The following is an 8,948-nucleotide window of genomic DNA, read 5'->3' on the forward strand; positions in this document are numbered from 1 at the left end:
TAAAATTATCCTTCTGTTAAAAATAAGTGAAGTATTACAAGCCATTGTGCCTTGCATTAGCCATTGTTTCTGCATTATTTTCAATAATCATGATCATTGTCTCTCTTCCAAAACATTATTAGAACCCTATCTCATATTCATACTTGTGAATTTATTAATCGATTGGGGCTCCACTATACTCGACTGTAACTTGCTACACCTTTTTCTTGAACAATTCACCCCTTTGCTCTTGTATTGTCAGGACATTTCCCTCCAACTTCCCAAATTCCCCACATGACATCAAGGCTGAATTTTAATCTGCTTGAGCACAGGGATTATGCCTGTCTTGTTCACAGCTCTATCTGAATCCCTTATGCATGGCAAGTGCTCACTATGCATTTGTGGAGTAAACGGCTGTGTTGAAGCAGGAGCCTCTTTTCGGTGTCCTGTGAGGCCAAATTGGAAAGGTCGGGTGCAAGGACAAATTCCTTCTCTCTAGCAGATACGTGGGGCAGGCAGTGCTATTCCCGTTCATGTCAGGGGCCTCCCCTCCTCACTGATTACCACTGACTGTGAGACTCACAGATGCTTGAGACAGTAACAACAATTTAGCATTTTCTAATCTTGAAAGAGAAAATGAAACCAGGAACCAAGAAAAAAAAATTTCAATTAGGGGGTTGAGCATAGTGACTATGAGATGCTGGAGGTAGACAATCTGGGTCCAACTCCTTAGCCACCATTTGCTAGGTGCTATGGCTGGGATGTGTCCCCGACAGCCCCTGTGTTAAGGGCTCAGTCCCCCAACCTGTGGTGTCTTTGGCAGGTGGTGACATTTTTCAAAGGCAGGGCCCAGTGGGAGGAAATTATATCACTAGAGGGACCCTTAAAGGGCACAGGCATACCTCAGCCCCTTCTCTTCCTTTTCTCTTTGCTTCCTGACTGCCATGAAGCAAGCAGCTTCAGTCACCATGTGCTCCCACCATAGACCCATAAGCAATGGAACCCATTACCATGGACTGAGCCCTCCAAAACCGTGAGCCACAATGAACTCTTCCTCTTTTTAAGTTGATTATCTGAGGTATTTACAGTAATGGGCAGCTGAATAACATGAGTCACATGTATTATGCTGGGAAAATATTTTCATTTCCATGTTCTTTAGTTTCCTCACTTACAACTGGGCAAAACCATGTACCTCACTGAGTGTTGTGAAGATAAACGAGTTAATACATGGAGTGCTTGAAGCAGCACCTATCCTGACCCACAGTAAACACTGTATGAGCATTTCCTGTATGCTTTATGATTACTGTAAAGAAGCCCACAGGCAGACTGGGAAGATTAATGCTCAGAGATTATTCCTATCCTCTCTCTGCATCTGTAAAGTGGAGGGGTAGGCCACATGGAAGAGCTTCCAGATTTCAAATCCTGCAACAATTTATCTGGCCTCTTATTTATTCCCTTATAAAATAAAGATGTACAACGGGCCGGGGATATAGCTCAGCAGCACAGCGCCTGCCTGGCAAGTGCAAGGTCACGAGTTTGATTCCCAGTATCAAAAAATAAATAAAAAAATAAAATAAAATGAAGATGTACAATATCACTGAAAAGATCAAATTATGCTATGAATTTGCAGGCCCCATAAATGCAAAGCAAGTGTACTACTGGTTTTTGGTGTCTTCATAGGGTGATTCAGCACTATATTCATTATGGAATCATGTTAGTGTTTATTTCCAAATGTGATAAATTCCATTTGCACTGTGAGTAGAAAATTAAGTGGGCATCAAAGAAAATAAGGCAACTGCAAAACCATTTTAGTAAGACCGCTCACTTGCTGACTGGCATTTCCTTTTTCCTTCTTCCCATTGCTCACTTTCTTCCTCTCAACACATCTCCTGTTCTTACCCAAGGAATCATGGATTTTTGAAAGACAGAAGTATATTTTTCATTCTTGATGCCCCTGTAATCTAATACCCCCTTACCTTTCTCTTCTTTTTCTCTCTTTTCTCTCATTCCTTCTTTCTCTTTCTTTCTTTCTTTCCTCTCTTTCTTTCCTTGAGATGGGGTCTCACTGTATAGTTCAGACTGGCCTTGAACTCACTATGTAACCCAGGCTGGCCTCAGACCCTCAGTAATCCTCCTGCCTCAGCCTCATGAGTGGTAGGATTACAGCTGTGTGCCACCATGCCTGGCCCTATTCTTTTTTTAAAATAGATTTTTTTGTTGTTGCTCTAGAAATATGCTTGGCCTACTGACATATTTGCCTCAAATTGGTCAATTGAGCTGAGGATGCAGGTATTTAGTAGGTTGGTAAATCTGTCATAAGTATGTAAATGCTGCAGGTCTATGCAGAGCATATGGTTTGTAGGAAAAATATACAGTTAATCTTCGGCAGTGGAAGCACTGGTTATGTGAGCCTTTCCTACAAGCTTATCACTGCATTGGAATCATAGATTAGTTTCCAAAACTGGAACACGTGTATTTGCTTTAAAAATGTAATGTATTTGCTCTAAAAATATATGATCACGACAATTTAGAGATGGAAAGGATCCTACAGCTTACTTAGGGTGAGCCCCGATGGGAGGCAACTGCTGCAGATGCCTGGCTGCCCTCTGGCCACCAAAGACATGCAGGACAAGAGAAGAGCTGAGAAACTGTCACAGACAGAGACACGTGGGGACACACAATAGAGCAATGCAGCACGGCACCCTGCACTGGGTCCCGGAGCAGGATAGAGGACAGTACGGAGAAACGTGTGAAATCCAGGCCATTTTGGAGTTGATTTTGTGTATCCACATTGCCTTTCAGCATGAACAAACAGACCTCCTGGAATTGTAAGTGTTGAGAACCAGGAAAGGTGGACAGAGGAACCTTGCAGAGCACTCTGCATTCTCTAATGTTTCCATAAATCCAAAAGTATTACAAAATAGGAAGTGTATGAAAAATCAGTCAGAACCTTCTAATGGAAACAATTACCTTGGGGGGCTAGTGTTGCTCCACTGGCGGCTTCAGTATATGACAGTCTCTGGGGTCCAGCAAACACACTAGCACATATAACTCCCTTGGATGGGAAGTCAAATACGAACACACCTAACTGCTCTCTTTTTAAAAAAAAGAACTTTACTTTAACATTTCCTCATAAATATTCATGTTAATTTCTCTAAATGCAATTTTGCAGACAATAGAATGAAATTTCATTTGTAAGATTATTTCAAATTATACAACAGACTTTTCCAAAAATATAGTCAAAAAGAAAACCTGGTTCACTCTCAAACCAAAGACAAACAGTAAGAAGCCGGTGACATAATTGGATTGTTTGATATTTTCCATTATCTTAAATGGTTTAATTACTGGCTCTCAAAGATCCATACATCTTTATGAACTTGGTAGAACTCTCTCTCTCACTGAATTGTTTCCTGTTTAACTGTGAAGATTAAAGCTGTAACTTCTATTAATATCAGATAACATGAATATGAGGGAATATAGTAGCTTGTTCCTGAATTATAAAAATAGTCATGTAATCCTTAGGGTCATGTGTTACTTTTAGTATGCTGCAGTTTGAATATTTTGCAGTTCATAAATTAAGTGGATTAAATGCATGCTTGGCCTAGTCATTCCAAAGAAAAATTGTAATTTTGATCAAAAGCAAAGGCTAGTTATACAGACAGATCTGTATGACTCCCAAATTATGAGGTGAAAACAAACCTCCTACATATTCAATCCAGCCACCTTTGCAGTCATATCTGTAAAGCATGAAATGTAGAGAATGGCTGATATCTACAAAAAGCTTCAGCAGATGATGGAAAAATGAAGAGTCCCCTACAGGTGGGATTTTGGATGGAATACAGAATTTCATGGAGATGGTCTTATCTGTTTCCTGTCAATACATGCTGCAGAATAGAATGTCCCCTTCTTAGTTATGCCACGATTTAATCATTCGCATGTGAAGAAGGAAGTCAACACCTGACTCTACCAGGAATCATGTCAGAGTCTTCAAGTCACCACCAAGCACCGTGAATACCTTCCGAGATCATCAAAGCCGCCCAGGTAATTATAATGTTGAGGACCACAGAGCAGAGGATTACAAGGTGATGATGCATGCCCTTCCCAAACCTGCTGCTGTCCTCTCCTACAGCCTGTGCTGTGACTCTCAGCTCATCTGAACATGCAGCCTACCAGGCCCCCACCACCACTGCCACTTTCCAGCATTCTTTTTTTTCTTTTGTTTTTTTGAGACAGAATCTTACTATGTAGTTCAAGCTGGCCTTAAACTCACTATCTAGTCCAGGTTGGCCTCAAACTTGAAGCGATCTTCCTGCCTCAGCCTCCCAAGTGCTAGGATGACAGCTGTGCACCACCACGCCTGGTTCTACCATTCTTTAAAGGTTGTAGGCTCTTGAGTTGTCCTTCTCTTAAACCACATTAGAAATTTCCAAGAATTGGATGAAATCACTGTTAAATTAGGCTGTGTTGTGCATTTGATGTTCAACATAAGCATCCACACCTTATTCTAGGCAGAGACAACAGCTCTTACTGTCATCTGTCCTTCACGGAGAGATGCAGAAGGAGGGTGGGGCAGTGCCTCCGAGGCACCCGCTTTCCTGCCTTTGCCTTTGCTGTTGCTTCGACACAGCGGGCACAGCTTGCCCTGGGCCCTTGTGCTTGCTGAGGGTTTTCCGTCCCTCCGCCCACATGGCCCCTGCCCTTCTTCAGGCACTTGCTAAATGTCATCTCCATGGAGCTTTCCTGACAGTTTTAACATCACTCACCTGTATTTCCACCTTCCTGGTCCATCCCCTGCTTTCTTTCTCTCCGCAGCACTTATCACCAGGTAACCATATATATGTGTTTACTGCCGGTCTCCCAGCAGGTAGGAGTGTTTGTGTGCTCTGCTCCCTGCTGCGCCCCCAATACCTAGAGAGCCTGGCATGACAGATCGGCAGCCTCCAGACCCAGCTTTCATGTCTGTGGATTCAAACAACTCCACATTCAAGTTATTCAAGGAAAAGACGTGTCTGTAGTATACTTGAAGAGATTTCTTGTCATTATTCCCTGCACAATGGACTGTCACAAATATGTACAAAGCATTTACACTGTACTAGGTGTCATAAGCCACGCAGAGATGTCAAGTATACAAAGGAAGTATGTAGGTTACATGCAAATACCATGCTACTTGTACAGAAGACTGGAGCGAAGACAGAAACGCCTGAGACTAATTTCCCTTGGTGGTATCAAGGGACAACTATGCTCATAACCATTTACTGAATTAATTAATCAGCCTTGGTGGCATTCTCATTGTACAAGCAAGGAAACCAAATCTTGAGCAATGAGGTGATCTGCCCAAGGAGACTGGATAAAGGGGCATCCGTTCCTCTGTGCTTCTTTTCTTCTATGCCTTACGTGAAACTTGTCCCCTAACTTTGTAGAGGAGGGCTGAATCTCAAGGTAAGTAAGAAACTAAAGCATATTGTATTTATGGGCTGTTTAAATCGCTCTTTGACCAGCTACTACAGTTCCCTTTAAACAACATGAACCTAAAATCTATCAGCAATCCAACCTGAATACTGTCAAGGTACAAAGATTTTGAGCATGCTCAGGAAGCGCCACTGAGCTACATCCCCGGCCCAACATATTTTTAAAATTAACGTAATACATGTTTTACTAGAGTGGATGAAATATTCTTTGTTCAAAGGCAAAAGTAAAATCTCAGGTTGTCCTCCAGAAAGAAGACTCTGGGTACAGCAAGTAGCTGAGCTTAGCAACTGGCGAATGGTAGAGGGAAGAAAATTATTCTGAAGTTTTAGGAATGCAGGACTGTAAGAAGAAAATGATATTCCAGGAACGAGCCCCCGCAAGGCGTCCCTGCATGGGGCCAAATACATCTCAAGACAGCATCCTCCCCCGCACGATGGCATAGGACGCAGTTTGTCCTAATGTCCTTGCCCTGGCAGATATTGAGCACCTTCTTTTGATTCAACTCCCTTTCTGCTAAAGTAACTTGGATATTTTCCTCTCATTGCTACTAAGAGATTATATCACAGTTCGAATGGAAGTTTGATATAGTTACTTCTTAGGGTGATGTGTTATAACCAGAGATTATTTAAATGTGAATCTTACAAATTGTTTACATTTTATCGTTTGCAGGAAGTACAATTAGTACAGTATTTTTGTCCTTCGTAGTATCGCTGAAATGATTCAGAAACAATAATCACATATTTGATCTTTCTTCTAAAAGAGGTTTAAGTATTTTTTCCTTTGGGAGTTTTATTAAGTGATTATATAATTGCACCAATGAAAACTTCATGGAACTATAATTCTTAGGATGTGTTATAAATACATATTGTACAGAAGTGGCTCTACAATAACCTGTTTCCTTGTTACGTGATTCTCAGTGCATCGTATTTTTATTGCTGTTATCTAACAAGTCTCTTTATTGATCCAGCAACTTCTCCTCTTTCAGCTAAAATATCTTAGAATTTTCTCTCATTTTTTCACTGTTGTGGTTGACATCATACAGTTGCTCAAAGCGGAGTCTTAGGATAGTGCTTGCTAGTGTTTTATCTAAGTGAGTTGTAGGAGTTAACTGTTCGTTTTCTTCTATTTCTAGGCAGTGAAGGATGGGACATTGGTCCTTGGTCTTCACAAGGCTCCTCATAGCATGACTGGTGGAACAGTGCGACATGGACAGTCTCCCAAATGGAGACATCTGAAACGTAAATTCATATCCCTGTTCCAAAAGCTCAATGTACTCTGCTTAGGAGATTACCATTTATGTAAATAAATTTTAGTTTAAAAGGAAAGTGTTTTGATGGCTGTCACTGTGTTTAGCAAAAAATCCAGACCCCTCAGTGCAGACCACAGGGTCCTGCAGGTGCTGGCCCTGCTGTCCTGATGGTCGGGTCTCATGCCTACTCATCTCTGGTCCCTGTGCTCTGGCACAGCCAGACGCATGCCAGGGTCCTTTCACCATTTTTTTTAGCTGTTCCCACGCTGCCTGGAATACAGTTCCCCTTTGCCTAGCTCTGTCTCATCCAATAGGTCTTGAGGTTTGTTTTGAGACAGGGTCCTACTCTGTAGCCCAGGTTTGCCTCAAACTTGCGATTCTCCTGCCTCAGCCTTCTTAGTGCTGGGATTACAGGCATGAGCCACCACATCCGACTTCCATGGGTTTTAAATGTACGTCTTTGGGGAAGTTTTTACTGATTTCCCAGTAGAAATGAGTTCCTCTTGCTGCCTCTCCATCACACTCTGTGCTTTCTAAAAATAGGAGGGCACCGATCCTGGTGTGCTGTGCTAGAGCCATTTCTGAGGTTACTCGTGGAATGCACATCCTCTTCGGGGTTGGACCTTGGCTGGTCCAGTGTTTTCAGAGCGGCCGCTTTTCTGGGACATTTTTCCTCCTGCAGGTGTGGTGGATTCTGCTCAGTAAGGAAACGGCATACACAACCTCCCAGTGCTGATACAACCTTTATTTCTAGCTGGGATCTGTGGATGAGCTGGGCTGGACTCAGGCTGGGCTGTGGCCGGCTCTGCTCTCTCGGCTCCATTTGTCTTCAAGGGACAGGCTGTCAGGGAAGCAGCACCCTGGGCCTGTTCCTCGCCAGGCTGCAACACAGCAGAGGAGCGGGTCACAGGCTCCTCTCAAAGCCTGTACCTGGCCCTGGCCCTGGCCCACTCACCTGCTTCTATTACCAGCGTGAGGGCCCAAGGTCAGTGTGATGGGGAAGTCAACCCTACTCATCTGAAAGCCCTGGTACCGTGACATCTCAAACACCCCTTTGGAGCTGCTTTGTAATGGCGCCAGGCCTGGCACCCCCCAGGGTCCAGTGTCCAGACCAGACAGTTCTTAGAGACAGGTGCTGCTCAGAAGGCACCTAAGGTGTCCCCTAGGGTCATGGCTGTCAGACCGTGAGTCCCACCTGAAGTGACAGGGCCACTGGGAGAGGAGCAGTTCCATCAAAGTGTGTCTATTTAGGAAGGCCCTGATCTTAACTGTCAGGAATCCCTGACTCCGGGCTTGAGAACATCTGCAAATAACTTTATCACGGCAATCCCACCAAGTGAAGACTCTACCTGGCCATATGCAAAACGCCTGTGTTGACACAAGACAACCATGTGCAGCATGAGGGGAAGCCGCAGGTGTGCTACCCGCCGGGGACAGCAGTGGACACTACCGAGCGCTGGCCGCCGCCACGCACTGCTGGCCGCAGGGGAGCTTCCTAATCAATAGCATATCCTTGTGCTAGACCGCTGTCATTATTATTTTCCTATAAACACAAAACCTACAGGGTCAGGGGTAATTTTATGAGCTATGCAAACAGGAATACAGAAGCAGAATATCAAGGTTGATGAGCATGAACTTTAGTCACAACCCCTTGGTTCCGGTCCTGCCCCTGCCCCTGCCTCTGCCGCTGCCCCCGGACTGTACCGTCAGGGCGCAGCCCCTTCAATGCCATCGGAGTAATGCTCGCTCTAAGCAGACACATGGCCATTATTTCACTGAACTGCCACAAGTGCCCACCCTAGGTGCTTCCTTATGTCCATTTCAGAGAACTGAGGTCTACAAAACATAAGCAACTTAGCACTTCAACTGGATACGCCTGCCTCCAGTCCTCATGTATCCTACACTGTCGAGTTCACTAGCCCTACTAACCCCCGCACTTTTGGGAACACCTCCCCAAAGACATTTAATATATAAACACCTCTCTCAATAAGCACTAGGCCAACATCCGTCAATGTTATGAAGTCAGCTGAGACCATATAGAATTTCCCGTAGCAAATGCAGATAATACCATTTCTTAAAACGCGTACTTATGTACCTGTTGCTAGCATTACCTTACATAATCTCACAAGCCTAGACGAAGGTCGTGCTCTCACAGCAGATATGAAGTGAGGGGTGTATTTTGTAAAAATGGGTGTGATAACGCGATCCAGGGGACGCGGCGCTGCGGCGGGGCTCCCTGTGTGCGGGCGGG

General features: G+C 44.1%; 1 long non-coding RNA gene across 1 annotated transcript; it reads right to left on the reverse strand.

Moving 5' to 3' along the window:
• Positions 1-7,423: 7,423 nt before the first annotated feature.
• Positions 7,424-8,942, reverse strand: LOC106149930. Its single transcript, XR_001236414.1, has 2 exons — positions 8,809-8,942; positions 7,424-7,578 (listed from the first exon to the last, which is right to left on the reverse strand). It is a non-coding gene; the product is annotated as an uncharacterized LOC106149930 (long non-coding RNA).
• Positions 8,943-8,948: the final 6 nt, after the last annotated feature.

The sequence above is a fragment of the Chinchilla lanigera genome, unplaced genomic scaffold, assembly GCF_000276665.1.
Source record: "Chinchilla lanigera isolate Chin_1 unplaced genomic scaffold, ChiLan1.0 scaffold00001, whole genome shotgun sequence".
In the NCBI taxonomy this organism is placed as follows: Eukaryota; Metazoa; Chordata; class Mammalia; order Rodentia; family Chinchillidae; genus Chinchilla; species Chinchilla lanigera.